Source organism: Protopterus annectens, chromosome 4.part1 (assembly GCF_019279795.1).
Source record: "Protopterus annectens isolate FY-2018-M chromosome 4.part1, PAN1.0, whole genome shotgun sequence".
In the NCBI taxonomy this organism is placed as follows: domain Eukaryota; kingdom Metazoa; phylum Chordata; order Ceratodontiformes; family Protopteridae; genus Protopterus; species Protopterus annectens.
The window spans coordinates 319,065,681-319,092,243 of NC_056734.1; positions in this window are offsets into that span (position 1 = coordinate 319,065,681).

The window sequence follows — 26,563 nt, forward strand, 5'->3', positions numbered from 1 at the left end:
TGTTACTGCTGACATAACATTGCACTTGGAACCTGTATCAACTTTGAGCTCTGTGGGGTTACCATTTATCCGAACAGTACAAAATACTTCATTCTTTGCCCTTAGATCTATTGCACTGACTGTTTCATGAAGCACTGACACACCATCAACATAAATAGTAGGCTTGCCACTGTCTAACTGATAAACTCATTTCTTACAATGCACCCATTTAATAAAGAATGTGGGCCTTTTGATTTAAAAAAATGTTTTGAAATGATTCCATTTATTGCATCTGTGGTATTGTTGACCAAAAGCTAAACAATTTTCCCTTTTAGATTCATGGTTGTCACGACAATTACGACAGTTGGCAATGAAAGTGGGTTGGGGCCCATGCTTTGAATTTGCTGACTCACTCTTATGCTTCACTGAGATTGTGCGAAGTCTGAAATTTGCTGGAAAGTTCTGGGGTTTGCCAGCGAGTGCTGCAAGGATTACAGCTGCCATGTGCTTGGGCCTGTTTCTTTAAACATTGTGCTGCATATTATCAACATGAGCTTTATCACTGTACCTTATAGAACTGTTCTCATTTGTAAGCATATGGCTTATTCAAAGTTAAATCACTTTCATGAAGCAAGATCTTTCTCACAGCATCATCTTTTATACCACACACAAGTCTGTCCTTTATCAACTCATCCCTTAAGTCACCAGATCTGCATGTTTTAGCTTTGTTTCTCAGGTCAATTATATATGGTGCAATCATTTCACCAAGCTTTTGATCCCTTGTATAAAATAAGTACCTCTCCATTGTAACATTTGTCTGGGGGTTGTGCATTTCTCTAAATTTGTGGTTTAAGCACTCAGGGTCCTCCCTTGACTCAGCCGGTACTACAATATGATGCTTTTTCCCCTCTCCAGTAGAGATAGCAGGTGCATAAACAAATTAGGGCTCCCCTTCTATGGCTTCTGACCCAGCTAAATTAAGTAGAATAAATGCCTTTGTACGGTCATCTTTATTAGAAAATGCAGCCTGTATGAAAATGTCATATTCTTGCTAAAACACTTTCCAGTTCTCAGCAATATTACTGTCAAATACAAGTGCACTAGGTTTTCGAAATTCGTCTGCCATGCCCACAAAGTATACACAAACACCCTGAAAATATAGCCCTTGTAATTATGCATAAACAAACTGTTCTGTGAGCTTGTAATAACATTCAAATGCAAAACAAACTCTTTAAATACTGTACATAGCAAAATATGCTCTGTAATGGGTGTACTCTATGAAAAAGACCCTGTAACGGGTATACTTTGTAAAATATGCCTTGTAATGGCTGTACCTTGTGAAATATGCCCTATAATGGCTGTACTTTGAGAAATAGCTTTACTGTAATACTGCAGAAACATGCAAACACTATATACATGTCTGGTAACTTGAATATCTTTGCTTAATATGAAAGACATATGCTTTGTGAAAAATGATCATTTCCCCTTATTTTATTTGTTTTATGCAATTCATACTTTATCTCAAACATTTTCCTAATAATTCAAATATTTTTATCAATATCATACATATCTGCTTATGCGAAAATTATTTAAAATGTTCTGTATGCCTCGTTTCATATTATATGAAAAGAAATAGTGCTGAGCAAGTTTTAATACCTGAATTTCATTTCTAGCCTGTTTTGTGATGTTTTGCACATTTAGGAATGATCCACTCCTGTACATTCTTCCAGCTCCTAGCAAGTACCTTAAGTCATTTTTAGCAAGGCCACCTTTAACTTCATGCCCCTTGGGTACACTGGTTCTGATTCCTTGTCCTTTAGACATATCGTTTCTTATACCATGTCCTTTTAGATATGCCTCTTCTGACACCATGTCCTTTAGACATCCCACTTCTAACACCATGTCGCTCGTTCGTCTCTAACACATATGACAAGAAGGCTGGGGTTTTCATTTAGATGCTTTAATGCATAAAAATACATCAGGATGGATAGCAGCATCATAAAATATGAACAAACTAGTTAACAGACAGACCTTACATACATACATACATGCTTACATCTCAACTGTTTACTACAAAATGGCAGTCAGGCTTGCACATGCTCAGTATTTATACACTTCTGCAAGCCCTTAGACAGATTCTTAATGGTATATACAAACATATTGATCTGCAAACAAAAAACATCTTTAGTAAACCATCCCTTACTACATAGGCAATCATGCATTTACATAAATGAAAACAAACCACACTGACACAATCCTAGTTGCAACCATTTTACATCACAAGCCATACTGACACACTCCCAGCTGCAAACCTTTTTCATCTTAGCCCACCCCCACCCCTTTCATCCATTTCACTGTTGATAATTTGTTTTATGTTAAGGTATTGATTGTCTTTTACAGTTGCTGTGGGTGCAGCCCCGCTCCGTTCACCTTCGCTACACTTGGGATCACTTTGCTCCCTTCCCACCCCCATAGCATTTCCTTTATACATAACCACCTGTTTCCTCCTACTCAAACACTCCTCCCCTTCCTGTTCCTCACAAACACTCTAGCCTACTTCCTGCCTCCAACATAGAATCCCTACCTCCTCCACCACCTCTCTATACACAGCACCCTATAACCATTAACTATTACATATAATTAATATTTTTATCTGCAGTAAATATGCATATCTGAATGGAGTACAAATACATTGACAATATATAATTCCCATTCACCTTATCCATAGTCAAGAACATCATTACAGATAAAGTAGCAAGTAACTCCCCTGTATTTATTAATTCACTATCTCTGCTACTCTCTCTTAACTAGAGGATACCAATTACCTAACCAATACATCTTATCTGTATTGCAGCTCCCTAACACACAAAACAATAGCTCTTGCACTGGCCATACTCTCCATCACTTTTCTGTAGCCATATACCCAGCATTACCTGATGCTTATATAGCTCCTAAGTCCCTAACATCACTTCAACTTGTAGCTGCAGACAACTCCCATTAGCAAGTCTTACACTCTCATCCACCTATCACTTCAAATCTCTTACCCCTCTTAACAACAAACTCCCACATACACCTAATACTACACCTTTAATACAACACCAATCTCACTCATTCATAGATAGTAGCCTTGCAAGTAACACATTCTTTCTGAAACTAGATAACATGAGCTACACATATACATCCCAACTACTAAACACATCATTCTACCCATTAATAATCTTCACCTACTCCTACTTTCCATCCTGTCCTCCTACCACACTCGGCTTCATAACCACACCCCCATCCCCTTGGCAAACTGATTCCACAGCCAACACCACCAAACTAAAATACTTCCATATATCGCCATGTGACCTTACCTCCCCCTACCCTTCTCTTACTCGTGCATTAAACTGAAAATCAAAACTAGCCCCCTCTCCTCTCAAAGACAAACTTAAATAATTCACAAATTGACCAATCTCTATCTATACCTACTCCATAAACTCACTTGTAGTGGTGATATACATCCTAATTCAGGACCCAAAACATCAATCAGCCCAAACTTAAATCAGCTAAATCCCCTACACCACAGACCTACTCCAGCTGTCCTCTTCTTAAACATTAATGTAAGAAGTATACTTAACACAATTCATGACCTTCATGCCCTACTAGCTCTATACAAACCGGATATCACTGTGTTAACTGAAACATGGCTCAAACCACAACATCACAATAATGAGATTACTGCCCTGGGTTACAACATTATCCGAAGAGACAGATCAGAGAAAAAGGGTGGAGGTGATGCAATATTATTCCAAATTCAGCTTGCCTTAGAACAACTAGATTACAATACCCATTAATTCAACGATGTAGAACTAATCCTTGCCAAATTAAAAATAAGTTCCAACAAACATAATTATTGCAGGTGGCTATATACCACTAGGCAATAACATCACTGTAATGAAAAGCCTGCTTAATTGGACCTCCAACTCCCTTCCACATGAAACCATACTATTAGGAGACTTCAATACTGACTGGCTTCACTGCTCCAGCCATAACCCCTCTGCCTTCATAAACCTCCACAGGTTTACCCAAACTATAACCACCCCCACTCGAATTGACAAAACTTCCAAATTCTAGTCCATCTTAGACTGGATCCTGGTATCTGACCCTGCTCTTGCACAGCAATCTGGTTGTCTTCCAGATACCATAAGTGACCATCATCCAACCTACTTAATTAGGAACAGATCCCAAACCATCAACCAACCTATCCTCAGAGTAGTTAGAAACAAAAAAACCTTTATAGCTACTGATCTCATCAATACTCTAAAAAGCTGTAACTGGACCCCCCTAAAACATCTACCTCTAGACAATGTCATCAAGTACTTTAACACAACCTTCATAAAATCTTAAATCATCATATACCCCATAGAACCATTAGAATAAAAACTAACTATTCCCCATGGCTAAGAACATATACTAAAACTATAATGAAAGAAAGGGACAAGACCTGGATTCAATATCAGAAAAACAAAAGCATTACTTTGAGACAAAACTATGTAGAGCTCAGTAACAAATCCAAAAAACAAATCAAACTAGACAAATCCAGATACTTCACAAGCATGCAAGAAAAATATGCTCACAACCCACACAAATTCTGAGCCTCAATAAATGGTATACTGAATCTAGGAAAGTCCACGACTCCAACCCCTGTGCTTCCAAATAACCATGAAAACATTCCTACTCAGTTTAACAAATTCTTTACCGAAACAGTCCAGACCCTCACCAATGCCCAAAATAGTACTACCAGCCCCACACTAGTAACTACCCCAACCCACCCCATTATACAAAACAATAGCTCCAGTTTTCACCTCCACTCTGTGTCCACCAAATCAATATCTAAACTCCTTGGTAAACTTAAACCAACCACTCTAGCAGCTGATAAGCTGCCAGCAGACTTCCTTCAGATCTCAGCTGAAGCTATAGCCTATTTTGTCTCTATTCTCATAAACAGATCTCTCTCAGAATGCAAAATCCCCACCTCATGGAAAACATCGTACATAATTCCACTGCACAAAAGAGGAAACTCCTTAGAGCTCACCAACTATCACCCAATAGCAATGCTATCACCTTTATCCAAAATATTAGAAAGAGTTGTTCATACTCAACTAATACATTACCTCCAGAATAACAACCTACTCTCCATATCTCAGCATGGCTTTAGACCTTCCCATAGCACCACAACAGCACTACTATCATTCACTAACATAGTTAACCACCACAGAAACAAGGGTCTAGTTGTTTCTTCCATATTCTTAGACCTATCAAAAGCCTTTGACATGGTAAATCACAGTCTGCTTCTTGATACCCTATCCACCCTAAATATAAGTCTCTCCTCTATATCATGGTTCAACAACTACTTATCTGCCCGTCAGCAAGCAGTCCTATGGCAGGACCAGTTGTCCCCTCTGTTACCAGTAACCATAGGAGTCCCTCTAGGATCCATCCTTGGCCCATTGCTGTTCTCTCTATTTACAAATCAGATCTTTTCATCCTCTTCCACTGCTTCAATAGTATAATATGCAGATGACACTACCCTCATATGTGCTGCCCCTACCCTTAGTGAACTGCAAACCCTTACCCAAAATAACTTCACCCTAGCCAAAGCTTGGTTAACTAACATTAAACTTCTTCTTAATCCCCCCCCAAAAAAACTAATTATTTTCAGTCCTGGCAGAGCTCCACTTCTAAATAATAATTTCACCATTAGCTGCAAAGAAAACATTCAAATCAGTCCAACCACACACACTAAACTGCTAGGCATAGAAATAGACAATAACCTGAGGTTTGACATCCACATAGCACAAACCATTAAGAAAGTTAATAAAAACGTGGTCTCCTCCACAGGAAAGAACATTTTATGACAAAACGCACCAAAGTAACCATCGCAATGACTCATCTTCTATCTACCCCCCTCTATGCCTCTCCCACCCTGACCATTCTCCAGCAAACTGATCTAAATAAAATGGAATCTTGCTACAACAAGATTGCCAAGTTTGTCACTGAAGCCTCATATAGGTCCCACCACCGTCGATCCCTTAAGCAACTCAACTGGCTTGAGTTGCCTCATATGCTTCTACTCAATCAACACTCACTATAGCGCACAAACTCTACTACCTTCCTGAGATAACTCTATCACTTCAGCACCTAATTCATCCCCACATTCCCTCTAGAGCCTTAAGATCTAGTAACCAGTACCTCATAACTGTCATCAAACATAAAAACGAAGCTGGTAAGTCCCTCTTTGCCAACACCATTGCCAAAACCTGGAACACACTACCAAGCCAAATAACTTCTACCACCTAATTTAGTAAATTCAAAAAACTCCTGAAAACCTACTATCTAGGTAACTGGCTATGTTCATGCCACTCACCAGGCTAATCCATACCAAGAGAATTTATCAGGGTACAGATATATATAAACAGTTTCTCCCCTGAAAGCTTCCAAACCCGTATACATTTACCTTACAAAATAACTGAAAAAAAAAAAAATGTGCCTCAGATTGTCTACTGTAAGAAATGTTAATCACTAGCATGATGTCCCATTGTGTGTATATATGATATATGTATGTTTGTTAATCACCAGCCTGTTGTCCTGATGTGTATATATGCCATATGTATGTATGTTCTACTTCTTTTTACTCTCATGTAATGTATGTGGAGCTTTTCTACCCGGGCCTCCGCTGAAAATGTACCTGTGTCCAGTCGGACTTTCCTGGTAAACAAATGTAAAATACAATAACATAAAATTAAAAAAAATATATTTCCAATGCTAGTTCAGTACTACTGTCATTCTGTAGAATTCTCATCACTGCCTTCAGCAATGTGTAGGAAAACATCTAAATTGTAAATCCCACAGAAATGACATTCATCATCACAAAATAAATAAATAAATACTATTAATAATGGTTCTCTGAATTATAAAAAAATGATGTTGCTTAATTTATGCATGCAATGTTGTAAATACTCATTGTGTAACAATTTAACATTTTGCAGCTGTACTCCCTGATGTGAAAAACTTTCTCTTCTTCTAACATAACTGTTTCTGTTTATTTCATATGGCTTGATATGATATGCTATCGTAAGTTATGATATGATATATTAATTTCTTGTGGAGCTTTACTCCTCAGGAATCCACTGAAAATGGGCTTCATGCTCAGTTGGACTATCCCAGTAATCAAAAGCAACCAATAAATAAATAAATAACAATATGATCTGGAGCTGCTGTAGACCTCAAATAGAAAGAAGCTAAATCTGACTAGCAAGATATTTAGGAGAAACATTTTTTCCCTTGGGATTTTTTTACAGTGGTTATAGGAAGACAAGAGAGATGCTAGACCACCAAAGACCTCGTGGCACAATTACTTCTAGGCTCAAGGTACCCATATACATTTCCCTAAGTCTTGTTTGAAACATAAACAGGACATGCTGGAGGGACAGGTATGTGTCTAATATGAAGTAAAACTCATCTCTAACTTTATGCAAACATAGCTTGAACCAATAGATAGAAAGTCACAAATTTACCCCAGATTTGTCACTTATGTCCCTAATGGTCAGGGCATCCTATGAATGCTTGATCTGTACAAGCATATATACTAACCATAAAATTCCTTGGGGTATTGACATATAATTGCAATATTATACTACATTTGGGATAGCTTGGCTAGACTTAAAATGGCTCTTAGGCCTATAGCCCAGTAACAACTAATGAACCTATATATCGTTAGGCAAAGAATGGTGAACTCCAAATAATACCACCTTGACCTTATACAGACTGAAAGGTTTGAATTTGCTAAAGATGGCGCTAGAGTCTAAGCTTATAGAGAACAGGGGAAAGAGAGTTTGTTTCTAAGTTATATCAATAAAATATCCTTACCTAACTGATGAAACCCTGTGTGTACTTAAGATTAGTAAAATTAGAGATTTTTCTTTTTTTTACTATTTCTTTGTGTAACAAAGTACTCTGTACAGCTTATACTCCGCCTTCAATTTTTTTACTTTTTCTATGAATAGCATTTATGTTAATATTTTTTGAAGTGCTGTTAAAATATTACATCACAAAAAAATCTCTTCTAAATTGGTAAAGGGGACTTTCTAGCTAAAAATATTAATAGAAACCATAGTAAGGCAGTCACATAATAAGTCACAAATTCTAAGAAAATAGAGAATAAGGGTCAAACAGAGACATTCTAGAAGTCTTACTATGTCATGAGTATGAACAGTGGTGTAGCTATGGCAGGACAAGAGGGGCAATTGCTCTGGGTGCAGAATGCTGGAGGACATGATCTGTTTAACAGTTTAACAGAATACTGGCTTTTAAAAGTTAGTATTGCATATGCAGTCAAACCTAAGCACTGTAGTGCACCATGTGTGGTCTAAACTATAACTGCTTGCTTGCTTACTACATTGTAGCAAGCAGCTTGGTATAATTTAATTAAAAAAAATCTCTCTTTTTTTTAACTAAAACCTGAAAAGCTGAGTTCTGCAGCTTTCTGGAAGGCATAAACTGTACCAACTCTTTGCGACATTTGTAGCAAGCAGTGTGTTACCGGTTAAAATAATGTACTTATTTATTTATTAAATAAAACAGGAGTGCCATAGTAGTCTGTGAGGGCAGGACATAAACTGTAGTGATTGGACAGACAGAGCACAGAAATGGGACCTTGAATAGCTGGGGCGGGAAGGGGCAGGTCTATATCATAATGTCGAATGCTGACAAGTTTGAAGCACTAAACGTTGAACTTGAAAGTTCAAAGTGTAAAAGCATCAAAACGTATAACAGAGATTGCTATAGAGTGCAGGAAGGGACAATTTCTCTTTACTGCACTGTAGTGCGAGCTTGGAGTTGGTATATTTAAGTAGCGATGGGTGTGGGGGGTGCATACAGCATTTTTTTTCTTGTTTTGGCTTTTGAATGTTTTTTTTTTTTTTGACATTCGATGTTTTTAGACTTCGAACTTTCAAGTTCGAAGTTTGAAGCTTCGAAGTTGTCAGCATTCGACAATCTGATATAGACCCGGGAAGGGCATACCAGTAAGAAGTAACAGATTTTTTTTTTTTGCTCTCGGGGTGGCAGGATCTTACTGTAATAAACCGATGGCTATAATCTAACTTATTACAGTAAAGTGGGTATTTTTCTTTCTTTTTTTTTTCAAGGGAAGAGCTTGGATTGGCATGGATCTATTACAGTGAAGCACTTTTTTTTCTTCACTTATGGAGCTGAGGGGGTAGTTCACTGGTTCGTGATACTGTCACAGGGTGCTGATTGAGCCAGGTATGCTTCTGGACATGAGGCATGGGTTTCCTGTTTTTTTTTTTTTTTTTTTTGTGATTGGCACTTCATGGACCTAGATTATGAGGATTGCAAGGGAAACAGTAAGATGGAAATCACATTGGTTATGAGAGAGTGAGTGCTGGCTGAAGATATATATTTAAAAAAACCTGAAAATTTTTAAGGTAAAGTAAGCACTGGCATGAAATACTAATGAAGTACAACTTGGGAAGGGTGAAAAGTGAAGAATCCGGAAGAAAAGAAAAATAGGGAGAGTGAGAAAGAGAGAGAGACAGAGAAAGACAAAGAGTGAAACAGAAAACATGCCTAATGTGGATTCAGTTTAATATCCTGCAAATAATTAATTGTATGGTATGGGAGACTGAGTCTGTCTATTTATTTATCTATTAACAAAGTAGTTGGGCTGGCCAGAGGACCATTTACAGCCTTTTACCAGTACAAAGGCAAATGTAGACAAAGAAAAAATGTATAGATGATAGAGTTTACAAACAGAATTTATGAAAGAATAAATACATTTTGTGTATCTTAACATTCTTTGAGAGTCAGATAGTTTAATGTGCAGTAGATTTGTTCTCAAGTGAATTTTCTGAACAAAGACATTAACACAAGTTTCAGTCCAACATAGATTTCAATATTATAATACTACCTATCATATTGTTTTTTATAAATGACTTAATTTAATAATGCTTTGTCAGTTCACTAGTAGTATTAGAAATGCTAGCTGAAAAAAAGATCATCAACCACTAAGCTATGAAAGCTTTAACCTCATCTAGAAGTTTTCTCTAGAACAAATGATTTAAAATCTAGTGTCACTGTGACCGGTTTTAATATACATACATACATACATACATACATACATACATACATACATACAAATTAAAGCCCTTCTAGCTTGCCAATATGCCAAAACACTTGTTCCCATAAAAAATGTCCAGGCTGTTCTTAAAAATATCTAAACTAGTACTTACTTTAATGCAATTTGGTAGTCTGTTCCAAGCATCACCTACTCTGTCAGAGAACCAATTAGTACACTTCTCATTCCTATAGAATCTTCTACATAGGTTATCTGACGATTCTCTAATACTTTTTGATAACCCCAAACATTCCCAGAGATAGTTGTCCCTAAATGACTTATATACCTGAATAAGATCTCGTCTTAAATATCTGTAAGAGACACTGTACACGTTCAGATATTTTAGTCTTGCATAATAACTTAGATTTTCACATCCATGGGTGCCCTTAGTATATTTTCGCTGTACTCTTTCCAGTATATTCATGCTTGTTTTCCTATAGGGTTTCCATATTGTTATTCCATACTCAAGTTTGGATCTAATGTAACTAACAAACAATGACTTCATTATGTGTGATTTCCTAGACTTTATAAATCTTTTTATACAACCTATAGTTCTATAACTATCATTAGCCAATTGGTTGATATGATTAGAAAAACTCATAGCTGAATATACCCATATACCCAGGTCCTTAAATGAGTCTACAGTTTCAATCACTGTGTGCTGTATTAAATATTCACCTTTCAGTTTATGTCTCCCAAATCTCATATGCTTAGTTTTTGATGTATTTATCAACATATTGTTCTCCTGTGCCCAAATGGTCAATTTAGTCAAATTATTTTGCAAACATGCCTTATCTGTCACACTTGTAATCAGTTTACCCAATTTCAGGTCATCAGCATATAGACTGTAGAACACCTCAGAAGAAAAAGTAAGGTCTGAAAGATACAATTTAAACAAGTAAGAGCCTAGTAAAGAGCCCTGTGGGACACCTTGACTGTAACCAAGGATTTCACCTGTCCAGTTGGTCTGTGATACTTGCCATGTCCTATTTGTAAGCCATTTAGCTATCCATCTTATCAACAGTACATCAATACCTAGTTGTACTAATTTATTGATCAGTGTTTTGTGCATGACCCTGTCAAATGCTGAAGTTAAATCTATATAAATCACATCACAGTACAATTTTTCATTCATAGATGTTATTATATTGTTATAGAACATCATGTTACAGGTGGTAATAGATTTATTTTTAACATATGCATGCTGATATATGGTTTCAAGTCCCAACCTATCCAGTTCTGACAATAACCTAGCCAGTATTACCTTCTCCATTATTTTTCCACAACATGAAAGTAGACTTAAGGGTCTATATGATTCTGGGTTTGTCCTACTTCCCTTTCCCTTAACAACAGGTTTAATAAGTGCATGTCTCCAATCTTGAGGAATCTCCCCCATATTTATATGACCTAGTGAATAATAGATGTAATGGCAGTGTAAGTTCTTGCTTAAGTGTTCTCAAATCATTGTTACTTATTCTGTCTCCTCCCTGTGCTGTTTGGATCCAGTTTGCACAGTTCTTTTTCAATATAATCTAATTTGATTCCAGTATCTGGGGTTACCTGGATGTCACTAGGACAACTTACCACCCTTTTTGTGGAGTCAAATTGTTTTGTATAAGATTTTGTAAATATATCTAGAATCTGTTGTGTCTGAGAATACATTTTAGAATCTGCACACAGTTTATCAGTTTGTGTATCTTTACTCCTTCCACATCTCATGTATCTATAAAAAGGTTTCCTATTATGCTCAATATCTTTACATACAATTTCTTCAAATTTTTCTTGATCTTGATTAACACTATGCTTAATCTGTTTGTCCAGCTCATTTATTTCAGTTTTCAAAGTTGTAGTTCGACCTCTCTTCCATTTCTTATATTTTTGTCTCTCACCTTAATCAGGTATCCTGTTCTTAAGGAAATATACCCCCTGATGTTACGTGCCTAGATCCTGATGTTAAACATTTTTTTGACTTTTTGCACTTAAACAATTTCTCTTTCAAAACTTTCCACATTCCATCTGCAGTTTTTCCACTGAACACCTCACTCCAGTTAGTTTTATATAGCAACTTTTTTGCTTCCCTATAATCTGTAATTAACCTTCTCTGCATTGGCTTAGATTTCAGTTTGGAAGAATTATCTAGCAACAAATTAACCTTTATGACCTCATGATCACTGCACATCAATGGTGGTAAAACTTGAGGTTACAGTAATTTCTTTAGGAACAAAAACAATATCTAGTATATTCCGTCCCCTGGTAGGTTTTTTTACAATCTGAAGCATTTGTTGTTCCTGAATATACTCTGTGAATAATTTCTTTACTAATGTTGTTGAATCAATATTATTCCAGTCTGTTTCTCGTAACTTTAAGTCCCCAGCTAATATTATTCTTCCCTCCTGTGTTTCATGTAAGAAATGTATGAATTCCTTTAGGTCATCTGCACTTGACTTTGGTGGTCTGCACACTCCAACAATTGTTATATGTTCCAGGGTTGCCTTTATTGTCACAGTTACACAGTCTGTAGTATTGGTATTATCATTGAACATGTAATAATCACAAGTCTCATAGCTATCTTTAATGCCCTATCATAACACCTCCACCTGATTTTTTGTTAGAATGTCGGTTGCAGTAAAAACATTTATACCCTGACAGAACTGGTTTCCAGTCATTGTTCTTTAACCATGTTTCACAAACTATAACAACATCAATATTGTGGCAACGTAGCAAATGTTCTAATAAAAACACTTTATTATTAATGCTCCTAGCTTAACAACCATCAGAGATGCATCAAATGTCACTATCTGTGAACTGTTACATTTCTGACCTGGCAAAAATCCTGGCTAGTGTTTGTCAAATATTGCAAAATATCTGCTGCAAAAATTCTCTTCCCTGATCTAGACAAATGCACACCATCCTGTCTGAACACATGTGTGTTATATGTTCTCCATAAATAAAGAATGGTCAGTGAAAATATATGTTTCTCTAAGTTTTCATTCTTATCGGCTTATGAAAGGAAGTAAAAAATATCCAATATCATTTGGTAAAATACTTGTTTGTTCCTTCTTAGAGACCAATTTTATTATTTTTCAGGGTTGATGAAGAGCATGAACCTAATCCTATACAAATGTGATCTTGCCCATTGGAGGGGAAATCGCAAATTCATCTCCTGGCTGGCAGCCATGTTTCTTATAGACAGAGGCCAATAGTAAACATTCCCTAAGAAACATTCGATGGGTAATCATAACTCATCCCTGGGATGGCTCCCATGCCTTTTATAGACAACGGCTGACAGTAAGCATTATATAACTAACATAACACTCCATATAACTTTCTAGCAACCACCTAACAAACATACTCCCCTCCCATCTCCTCAAAATTAAAGCTGACATGTTGCAAAGGGACACAATTGGGTTGGGTTGTGTGGTCATTAGCTTGATACATATTTATCTATCTATCTATATCTATATATATATATATATATATATATATATATATATATATATATATACATACATATATATATATATATATATATATATATATATCTATATATATATATATATATATATATATATATATATATATATATATATATATATATATATATATATATATATATATATATATATATATATATATATATATTCATATATATATATACACACACACACACACACACACACACACACACACACATATATATATATATATATATATATATATATATATATATATATATATATATATATATCACACCAAAAAAATGAGCATAAGACAGAGAATCAGTCCTGGAAAGGATGTCATTCACATATATATATATATATATATATATATATATATATTGGTCAACTTCATTTGCCCGACAGTTCATTTGACTAAAACTCATTTGCCTGACAAGTAGCACTTGCAGGCAAATAGAAAGGATATATCCCTTTCCCCATTGTAGTGTGACCCTGGAGTTAGTATATATAGTTGGGGTGGGGGGCCTTCCATCTAGCTTGATTGAAATTCTCTACTTTTTGTTGTATATTGTTCAGTAAAACCAAACTAGGTGGGGGGCTCCACACCCCCCAGTGTGGGGGGCTGTGCCCCCCACACCCCCTAACTATATATACTAACTCCAGGGTCACGCTACAGTGGAGAAAGGGATATATCTCTTTTATTTGCCTGCAAGTACTACTTGTCAGGCAAATCAGTGTCTGGCAAATGAGTTCAGTCAATTTAACTTTTGGGCAAATGAAAGTGATCCATATAAATACCTTCAGGTACTTTTCAGTTTTGCCATTTCACCTGGTGACATATATTTCTGATGTCAGAGGAAACTGGTGTATAAAATACAATGCCTCATAAACACAAAAGTGGCATGCAGGCTTCAAGAAGAATGTACCACCTGAGAAATAAACCAGTGAATCAAGAGCTGTAAGCTAGTAATGCCAGTTTTTACACTGTGGTGCCATCTTATTTTGTAAAACAAATTTCACTTATTGCACAAATGTACCACCGTGCATAACAGACACATAAAGTCTTATCAGAAACACCATACCATGTGTAAACTTTTAGCAGGATAGAGACATGTTTTTAATGCTCACAAATTCACATTACACATTTCTGAGCTCTTATTTTAAGAAAGTTAATTTTTCTCTTTTACAAGTGACAGCTCTGAAGAACAAGGAAATACCATTTTTCCTGAAACTTGGCAATATCAGTTTCATTAAATTATGTTGTATTCTCAAACTTCATGTTAAAATCTATCACTAAGAGTTAGTGCAAGCCACCATATTTGGAGAAAATAGAATAGGGCCCAACATAATACGCTATTTTCAAGGTTTTTACAATGCAAAATGTTGACTGTGAATATGTACATTAGGGAAAAAATATTTATTTATTTATTTATTTAACATTTATTACCTGGAAAGTCTGACTTGGAACGAAGCCAATTTTCAGCATAGGCCCGGGATAAACACTCCAGATGTACGTCTTTGTAACTTTATTCTTATATATTTATAACTTTATTCTTCATGTCCCATAAATTATTTGATTTGCTAGAAATGTGCAATTAATAAGAAAGCAAGAATGAAATTTTGCCCTGGTTCAAGAACAGCTCAATATCACATAGCAAATCTGTTTATAAAAAACTACTTGATAACAATAATCAGTTGTGTGAAGATAGGTAAAGGCTGCCAGCCTAGCCAGATAGAATTTTGTAGATAATTCTGTCATTGTAAATATTGATATAAGCCACAGGCTTGTTCGCTTAAATGGGAAAAACTGGTGTTACGTGTGGAACTGCAAAAATGTAACAACAGTGCACTCTGCTGTAACAAAGCTAATAAGTCAATTATTTGATGCCAGGGCTGGAGCTGATATGTCTGGATGAAGGAATTCTGGCTATTGTCTTGAGACCAGAGTTATTTGCTAGAATTTGCATGTATAAATTCTTTTATTGTTCTGGCTTCCTTACCAGCTGCTAGATCAAGGGCTATTAACCTCTGAGAATCTGTTAGCCTGGGAACCAGAAAGAAATTATTTAATCTGAAATGAATCAGTGATACTGTGTTATCAATTTAAGGACAGAAAGAATGAGAGCATTAGAGAATTTGTCTTGAGAACATCCAAGTCACCAGATCTCTGCCTGTGTTTAGATGTAAATAGGATTTTAGAACTGTGTCTAGATATAGCTAGGAAATAGGAAGATTAGACAAGTTTGTTTTTCTGTGATGTCAAAACTTTTCTACGGTATTATTTTTAGTATTTCTCTGTGATCTCTGAACTCTTGACTAGCACTGTGTAGTAAGAAGTATTGTCTTGTGTTTTTATTATTTATTATAAAATGTTTTTAAACCTTTCAACTGTAGTTGTTTTGAGTAGAGATAATGTATATAGTGATACTGTATCAAGTCACTCCAAATAAGTCTTGACTGTTAGGTTGCACTTACCATTTGGATAATAATATTGCACAGTAATAATTGGACACCCTATTAAGGGCCTTTGAGTAGCTGATAAATATTAGCTAGGTGGTGGCAGTGATTTCTACCATATAGTCTGCGTAAAAGGGAAACAGCTGGAGAACCTGTGCTAGTCTTCCCCAGGAGTGTCTGTGTGGTATTATAAACTCTTATCTCAAAGTGTGCATGTGTCAGCTACTCGGATAGGGACACAAAGCACTGGTTGGACAGAGGGGGTGCAGGAGGTTTTAGCTTGCCCACTAGGCTGAGATCTAGACCCTATAGCTGTGACAGTGGGGAACCTTATTGGGGACCTGGAGAGAAGGGGAGAAACCAGCCCCAAACTGACTGTGATATCTATGTGCTCTTAAGGGAAATTGTACTTTACTGTGTGTGTATTTATTATCCTTTCCATATATGAATGCCCCTCACTGGTGTTTGTGGTGATAACTGAGGCTCCTTGATTGCTGGGCTAGTGCACGAGCATCACAAGTTGCATACCATACAGTTCTGAACACACTTTCAGAAATAAATGACCTATATAGTAAAACAAATGTATTATAAACTAAAGCCTTTTTTAATATTTTACATTATAAACTAGTATATGTATGAAAGCCTTTTAACTGCTGTTAAACTGACAGACTTCAACCTGAATGGCAGTGTCTGATTTTATAGGCTCACCTTGTAAGCAGTTTACTTCAAACCATAAATGTTCAGGTCTGTTTAATATATTACTACATCTGTAGAGCAGTTTTCCTGTTCTGAGGTTCTTGCACTGCATGTAGGTTCATACATAGTGAAAAGGCATTCAGTGCAAGTGACAATTAAGGAGCCTAGCCCAGAATCCTAATAACACCTAATGCCCCCAAAGCACTGTCTTATTAAGTGACTTGCTCAAGGTTACACAGTAGGCGAATGCAGGCTGAGAGTATCATACCACAGAAAGTATCTCATTAACAGCACTGTACTAATTGCCAGGCATGCCACCCTTTTCCCTATCCATTACCTCATTTTCTGCCCTATTCCTATACCCGATTATCTTATTTGCATAGATTCTATACATTTTTTGTCATGATTATAAAATATTTATGCATAGTATGAAGAGGACAAAATGTTCAGAAGAAATAATTACTTAAACTCAATTCTTTAATTCTAGTATACTCAAGAAGACTGGCTGTACATTGTCACACAAGTCAGACATTTCATATATCATCTACATTTTAATAGCACTTTCATATTTTGTTTGCAAATGCTTCAAGATCCCTAACACATTTTACTTTACTATATGTGGACTGTCAAATGCAACCATTCATCAAAACTATGATACAGGGATTGGGGAAGCTTTCCTTGTCTGTCTTTATGTTGTGTTTAGATGTAGACTGCTTTATCTTGTGAAGGCAGTTGATCTTGAATTGTATTTATACTATATCAACATTTAAATCTTGTTTCTTTCAATTGAAACTGTATACTTTCCTAGTCTTCATTTATTTTACTTTCCTTTATATGAATGGTGATTGAATTCATTGACTGAGACATATGATAAGGAAGAAAAAGCTATTTACATGGGTCCCTATCAGGTCAATGAAAAATCAGTTCATCAAGCGGCATTTTCAGTGCATTTGCATCAAACATGCCATTTGTCAAACTGTTTGTACTATTCGTGCAGTGAGGATCGGGAATTTTGCCCTTTCCCCACTGTAGTGCGGTCTTGGAACTGGTATATATAATTAGCAGGGTGTGTGGGGTCTCAGCCCCACCCACTACATGAGGGAAATTCAATGAATGGCATTTCATTTGAACTGACAGTTACATGAAGTGATTTAGATCCATTTACATTTGGGTTTGGTAAGTGCACATACAGTTACTGCTAGTGGTTAAGCCGATGCAAATGAGCACATTGTATGCTAAAATTACAAGAGGATCAATTTATTGTCATAGCTCAACATTAGTTTAATATGTTTTAATTCCTAATATGTGTTTCCTGCATTTAATTTTATTATTAGTTATTTTGGTTTAGAGTAATATAAATGAGTAAGACGGCAATTCAGGTTGTAGCCTGCTATAGGTTCCCAACCATGTCCCAAGATTCTCACTCCATGTTCCTAAGCACCCTGGAAACTATTAGGGTCCAAACCAACACTCTCATACTAGGTGACTTCAACTACCCCTCCAGCAACTGGGAAAACTACTCATGCACCAATACACTGGCCCAATGCTTCCTGGAATTCATCAATTCCAATACCTTGGACCAGCACATTCTTACCCCCACTAGGGGAATCAACATCGTTGACCTGGTTATTACTAACATGGGCAGCCATTGCTCTACACCAATAGTCAATTGTTACCTGGTTAGATCTGACCACAAAGTAATCACCATGGAAATCCACCACCCCCCCCCCACAAAGGTAACCACCATGAAAAACTTCTCCAAAGCTGATTTTGGGCTCCTAAAAACAGAGGTGGATAACCTCATGGCAGCCTTGTCAATGGAAAAATAGATGCATGACTGCCGAATCATACACCAGTGCATTGTACGAACATGTATATAAAATGCATGGATCTAGCCCTACCCAACAGAACCAAGACGCCCTCCTCCAAAAAAAGGAAGCCAATCTGGTGGTTACCTGCCATTAATAAACTCTACAATAGAAGGAAGAAACTGTTACAGAAAAAGGTGAAGTCCCAAGACTGGAAAAACTCCCTTATTAAGCTCAACAAAAAGTTGAGATCTCTCATCAAAACCTCTAAAGCTAGCTATGAAGGCAGAATTGCGGCAGACACAAAAAACAACCACAAAGCCTTCTATAGTTATATCAAGAATCTCCATGGCAATACCCAGGTTTGCTGTGAGTTACTGCACAATGTTCCTCCTATACTGAGCCAACAGATATTGCCAACATACAGACAACAAGGCAACAGATTCAGTGCCAACTTTACCCCTCACCCCCAAAGGACCAATCACAATACTGGAGGAATGCCAGGCACCTGGCATTACTGAAGCACAGGTTAAAGCTACATTGTCCAAGGCCAAGAATACACCTTCCGTGGGACCCAACAATATCCCTGGATGTGTTCTACATGAATTACAAGGTGAACTGGCACCACATCTGTGTGCCCTGTTCAATCACAGCCTCATCTCAGACTTTGCCCCTACCAAATGGCGTACTGCTACAGTCATCCCTCCCCATAAAGGGAGAATGGCTACAGAAATACAACACAAGAGGCCAGCAAGAGCACTCAAAGTCCTGTTTATTGAAAATAAGGTAGCACTTGCAGAAATAGCAGGACCAAAATGTCCAACATAAAAAACAACAAACCGGTTTTGGCAAACTGCCTTCTTCAGTGTAACAATTCTGAATTACCAGTATCCAATGTCATGAATATTTATATGTTACCTCCACCAATAGCAGCATTGGTATAATCCAACACAGCAAAGACAAAATATATCCCAAAGGCACAGTATTTTAAACATAATTGACATATTAAAGAAAAGAAACAAGTGTTGGTAGGCATACATATAGTAAGGCTTATACAATAAAATTAATGTATATATAAAGCAATATATATATATAAAAATATATATATATATTTTTTTACATAACGAAATTGTAAAGTCTTCATTTTTTGAGAGAAACATATATATATAAAATAGGCCAAAAAGAATAAGTATATAAATGTTACAGGTAAGTATTAAGAATCCATCTATGTTATTGCTACACATATCCAATGTACTGAAAATAAAAAATAAAAAATTGAATATTAATATAGGAGAAGGTAATATTCAATATAATTGAGCAATCCATCAAAACTATTCATATTAAATATTGAGCATACCTAGAGGTAATAATACAAACAAATTACAACATACTGTTGACCTAAGTCATACCAATACATATTCACTAAACAGCAAATGTCAGCAGTATATCCAGTAAATTATATTTGACCATTATTTAAATCAATATTCTTATACTCATTATATTTAAAACCTGTTTAAAGATGGTCATTCAATCCAGGGGGAAAAAGAACCCCTAGATGAGTGATCCAATATTTCTCTTTATGATTTAGGATACTGTGCCAACCTTGTATATTGCTCCGGTCACCAGTAATTTTATCAATAACCGAAAACATAAACTTGGCATTTGAGTGATAGTATGCCGGTACAGTGCACTAGTATTCTTCTTGTTCCTGATATCACTCCTGTGTTCCCCAATCCTGATTCTTAGTGAACGTGATGTTTGTCCAACATAAAATGCAGAGCATTGACATGTGGCCAAATATATTACCCAAGTGCTAGAGCAGTTACCAAAGATCCTTAGATCATATACCTTGCTAGTATTAGCACTGGTAAATTGTTTCAACTTGTTGACTTGGTTACAGAAAATACAATGGCCACAGGGGAATGTGCCCAGAAGTGGATTGCCTGATATTGTTAACTGTTTTTATTTAGCCCCTCCACTTTCCTTGTGTTTATAATGTGAAAATAGATTACACAGAGTTTTACCTCTCCTATAAGAAAATTGACATCTGGGTCCCAATATTTCCCTGAGATGATTGTTAGCTAATAAAATATTCCAATTATCATCCAGAATGTTTCTAATGGTACTGTGATTTCTGCCATATGTAGTAACAAATCTAAGACTATCTGTTCGTGTTGTTTCCGGCGATACCTTGTAATGTAGTAATGTGTTTCTTTCTTGTTTATCAGACCATGTGCTGGCAGAGTGAATATCAAAAAAGTTATATCCCCTTTCTAAGAATCTATTTGTAAGATCTGTTTTGGCTACCTCAAAATCAGTATGGTTAGAACTAATGCGTTTAATTCTAAGGAACTGTGATTTGGGTATATTACGGATGGTGTGGTGTGGGTGCATACTAGATGCATGTAGTAGGGTATTGTATTTTGGATATTTTCTGTAAATTTTGGTGCTCAGTGTATGATCATGGTTTCTATATACTGTTACATCCAGAAAATCAATCTTATGTAAATCAGACGTTACAGTAAATTGTATACCCCAGATGTTGTCATTCAAGTACTCTACAAACTCATTCAGATATGTATTGTCAGCACGCCACACCATCCAGCAATCGTCCAAATATCAACGCCATATATCAATTTCCACCAAGTATATATTGTGTAGTGGATTGTATATGAGACATTCTTCCAGATACGCCATAAATAGATCAGCGTAGATAGGGGCAAAAGATGCACCCATAGCAGTTCCTTGAAGTTGCCAATAACATTGTCCCTGAAAGTAAAAGACATTTTTATTAAGTATATGTTCTGCCATACAGATAATGAGGGTATTGAAACCAGGGGAATAGAGATTTGTTTTTTTAACCAGAACTGTAAGGCCTGTAACCCGCCCAATGGGGTATGCTGGTATACAAGGATTTAACATCAAGTGTACACATTAACCAATGGGGTTCTAACTGGGTATCCTGTATGATTTGTAGGAACTGAGTTGTATCTTGTATCCTGGCTCTAACTTGCTTAAGTAGTGGTTTCAGTTGATCTGTGAGGAACACAGAAAGTGGTTCAGTAAGTGAGCCCATACCAGCAACAATAGGTTTACCTGGTGGTTTGGTAATAGATTTGTGGATCTTGGGAAGTAAATAAAGAACTTGCTTTTGTGGGTCTGTTATAGTAAGATGTTGGGCTGTGTTGGAGGTAATAATACCTTCCTCAACTGCCAACTGAAGGAATGAGTCAATATCTTTTTTAAAATTCAAAGTTGGATCTTGACCCATATGCATGTAACACTTCCTGTCTGATAATTGTCGTAGCCCCTCATTAATGTAATCATCCATATTAAGAATCACTACTGCTCCACCCTTATCTGCTGGCAGAATCGCTATATTATGATTGTTTCTGAGTTCAGCCAATGCTGTTTTTTCAGATTTAGTTATATTTTCCCTCATGATATGTGCTTCTACATGAGGGAAATGTAAGTCTCGTCAAACAGACTGTTGAAATATAGCCACATGTTTATTCATTGGTGGTTGAAATTGAGATTTATGAAATCTAAAGTCAGTAGTTCTTTGAGAGGTGGCTGAATCTTGTTCTGAAAAAAATATTTTCAAATTAAGATTACGACAAAATTGCATAACATCTACTACAGTATTATATTCATCACACAGGAAGCTTGGTACAAAACCCAGTCCTTTATTAAGTAATTCTTGTTGTTCTTGTGTTAAAATAATATCAGACAAATTCAACACATTCTTAAATTCAGTTGCTATTGCTTGAGGAGAGTTTGTATCAACCCCTCCATTGATTCTGTACCAGTTCCTCCGTCTATGTTTACGACCACCCCTCCGCTTGCCCCTTTGTCTAAAGGGACATTTCAGTTTGACCTTTTCTGCCTGGGAGATTCATGTATAGAAGTGTTTTCACTGTTGGTGTAAGAGGACTCATCCCCTGAAGTACTAGTGTAAGATTTATCCCGTTGTTTCAAGATAGATCTAGGTATCTTCCTGGCTCTGCCTCTGGTTGCTCCTAGATTAGCATCATCAAATCTGACAGAACTCTGAATATCAAAAGGGGTGCCCCTCTTGTAATCCATGATATCTCTATTAAATTTTTTGAGTTTTCTTTCTTTGGTTAATTTTTCAAATGTAGCTAAGACTTTGGACAGTTTGGCCACTGCACTATCATATGTAGGGATAGAAACATACTTTTTGCATTCTGCACTCAAAATCTTGACCTCAGAAATATTGAGATCAATAGCTCTCTCATAATAATCGGACAGAATCCTGACAAAATTCATAGAGCCTTCTTGTAATGCTTGATTCCATTCAGTGGTTAGTCTCTCTTCAGATCTACTAACCATGGGTCGGAGTCTAATCTTAAGACTTTGAGGAACCAGATTTTTATGAATGTATGCTCGAAATAACCTTAAGTGCCAAATGTTGGCCCTTAGGCTATTTAGTCCTTTTCCCAAATTTAAAAAGGCCAATTCACAACCATTTGTCATGTTGGAACCAATATTATCCTCAAGGTTACTGCTTGAGACTTGTTCTACACCAAAAATTCCTATATCGTTTTGATCAGCACATAACCCATGCAATATATTATCCAATTCTATATTGAAAATCAAATTCGCAAAAAGAATAAATTGTCAAACTGTCCTAGACTTGAGAATAGAATTGTATTATTTAAAGGCAAAATATTGTGCCTGATAATGTATAACTACCAAATGTTGAGCTACGAAGTATGCAGCCAGAAGCAGAGCCAGAAGATAACAAAACTGTTCAAATATGACACAAAATGTGCATGCTAAAGGGCATAAAAATCTTACACTAGTATGGGGTTTAATAGATGTAGTATTGCCAGTTACATGGGTTACAAAATCAAAATAAGTAAACTTAGTTATGTAAACCCACTATGTCTGACAAAGTATATAAAAAATATATAACAGACTGAGAAAATATAGCAGATGTTAGGTACATATAGTGAAATCTGATAGTAAGACTTATAGTCAAAAATCCTCAAACCAAACCGTTGGTTTTGTAGTCGCCCCACCTGTCAGATATAATATAAAAGCTTAAATATATCTGAATATGACCTATCCAATTATTTTAAAGTATGAAATGGCCTATGTGCCATATAGCTCCTATTCCTGAATCACCAAATTGTATACATAAAGGACTTATCCAAGTCACAGGGCATTAGTGGTCAAAACAATAGTTAGTATAGTTGAAAACAAGCTAATATTATGTGAGAGACTGTTGTCTAAAATTTTAGAATAGCCCCGGAATCCATGATATCAATATCAAAATCTGTAATGCCCTATATTAAGTTCCTATGTAGACAGTATTGTTGCCTGAAAAATATTTCTATAGGGAATATAGCAGTCACCAATCTATTTTGCCCTGTTAGCCTGTAGTATTAAATAAAGTTTTTGTCTTGGTAAAAAATCAATATCTTCTGTAAAAGAGATCAATATACCAAATCATGGAAAATCCTGATTAGCATCGCTTGTTATCAAAAAGATTCAAAAGAATGTCTTCCATTCAATGCAGCTTATACAGTCATATATAAAAAATGTATAAGTATACAAACAACAAACCGGTTTAAACATAATTGACATATTAAAGAAAAGAAACAAGTGTTGGTAGGATTGATGGATGGATTGCTCAATTATATTGAATATTACCTTCTCCTATATTAATATTATTTTTTTTATTTTTTATTTTTTATTTTCAGTACATTGGATATGTGCAGCAATAACATAGATGGGTTCTTAATACTTACCTGTAACATTTATATACTTATTCTTTTTGGCCTATTTTATATATATATGTTTCTCTCAAAAAATTAAGACTTTACGATTTTGTTACGTAAAAAAAAAATATATATATATATATATATATATATATATTTATTTATATATTGCTTTATATATACATTAGTTTTATTGTATAAGCCTTACTATATGTATGCCTACCAACACTTGTTTCTTTTCTTTAATATGTCAATTATGTTTAAAATATTGTGCCTTTGGGATATATTTTCTCTTTGCAGTGTTGGATTATACCAATGCTGCTATTGGTGGAGGTAACATATAAATATTCATGACATTGGATACTGGTAATTCAGAACTGTTACACTGAAGAAGGCAGTTTTTTATGCAGGACATTTTGGTCCTGCTATTTCTGCAAGTGCTACCTTATTTTCAATAAACAGGACTTTGACTGCTCATGCTGTCCTCTTGAGTTGTATTTCAATTGGTTTGGCCGAGCATTCCGTACTTGCGAGGAGTTCAGTGGTTCCAGAATGGCTACAGACCCTGGAAATTATTGCCCCATTAGCCTGATGAGTATGATATGTCATCATCATGGACCCAATTTGGTTTTGTGAAAGGTAGATCATGCCAGCTCAACCTGGTTGACTTCTTTGAGTCAGTCACCAGAGCTGTGGATGAAGGTCTTTGATACCATTCCCCACTCAGGAATTATTGATAAACTCACCAAACTAGGCATCAACCCTGATATCACTAGGTGGGTTGCAAATTGTCTCACATATATAACCCACAGTGTGAAAGTAGCAGACTCCAAGTCAGACAGCTGACCAGTCACGAGTGGAGTCCGACAGGGGTCAGTCCTGGGTCTTCTCTTGTCAGGCATCTACTTCTCAGAAGTCCAGGCCAACACAGAGGGACACTGGCTGACCATATTCACAGATGACTGCAAGCTGGGAGCCATTATTAACTTCCCAAGTGATGTAGACGTCCTTCAGAAAGGCCTTACTGAGACCAATGACTGGTGTTGAAACCATGGCCTTAAGCTTAATGCCAAAAAATGCATTGTCATCCCCTTTGGGAAAAACTCAGTTCCCACTAATTACCACATCAATGGGAACCCACTGAACAGTGAAGGCATTATAAGAGATCTGGGTACACAGGTTGACACCAACCTCTCCCTTCGACTACCACATTGCTACTGTGGTCAGAAAGTCCTTCTATGTGGCACATCTCATTACTAAGGGTTTTGCATCCAGAAAGAGAGAGGTCATTATTTCTCTCTACTCTTCCCTCATTAGGCCAATCATTGAGTATAATGACCCATTTGGCATGTACCTCACTAGAAACATGCAACAGCTGGAAAGGCCACAAAAGTACCTCATGAAGAGGATCCTAAGCCTTAAACACATGTCCTACATGGACAGACTCAAAAAACTCCACCTATTCTCTGTCTCATATCATCGACTAAGAGGTGATCTCTGCTTGACTTACAAAACCATGTCTGACCCAGCTCTGTTAGAAATGCTACATCTAAAGAAATCCCAATCCCTCTGCACCACACTACAGAGATCTCAACCTCATACCACAATCAACAGAACATGCTGGAGGGACAGGTTCATAACTCAGAGACTGCTCCTGCTCTGGAATAGACTTCCCATACATGTCAAGCAGAGCACCTCACTGGCCCTCTTCAAGAGAAATCTGGATGAGTGGATGGGAAATAGAAAGCTCACCCCAGGGGTAACTTCAGTGTCTTTACTTGACAGAGGCACTGGGAACTAACATTGGGTGGCACGATGCCAGGGCACTTCTATGGGCTATGAACCTATGAACATTTTCACCATAACCATGAGAACAGATGGTCCATAAAGGTTTGAAAACTGTCTTTTATTAACACTTATTAGATTAAGTAGAAATAACATTTGAAATATATACTAGATTTTTGAAAATTGTGAGCACCATGTCAAATAAAAGTCAGCTAAGATGCTCTGCATGTGAGAGTGTCAGAGATTCCAATGAATTTGTGCTATTGAAATAGTGTTGGGGGAACATGTTTACATAGGGGAAATCAGCTTAACACTATATTCTCTTTTGGACTGTGGCAAAAATAAGAAAAGTAAACATAAAAGTTAAATTAAATATTTCAAACAAGGTTCCTTTCTCATGTGTGACTAACTTTGAATTGTAATAAAATAAAACATATAAAGCAAGTGAAGAAG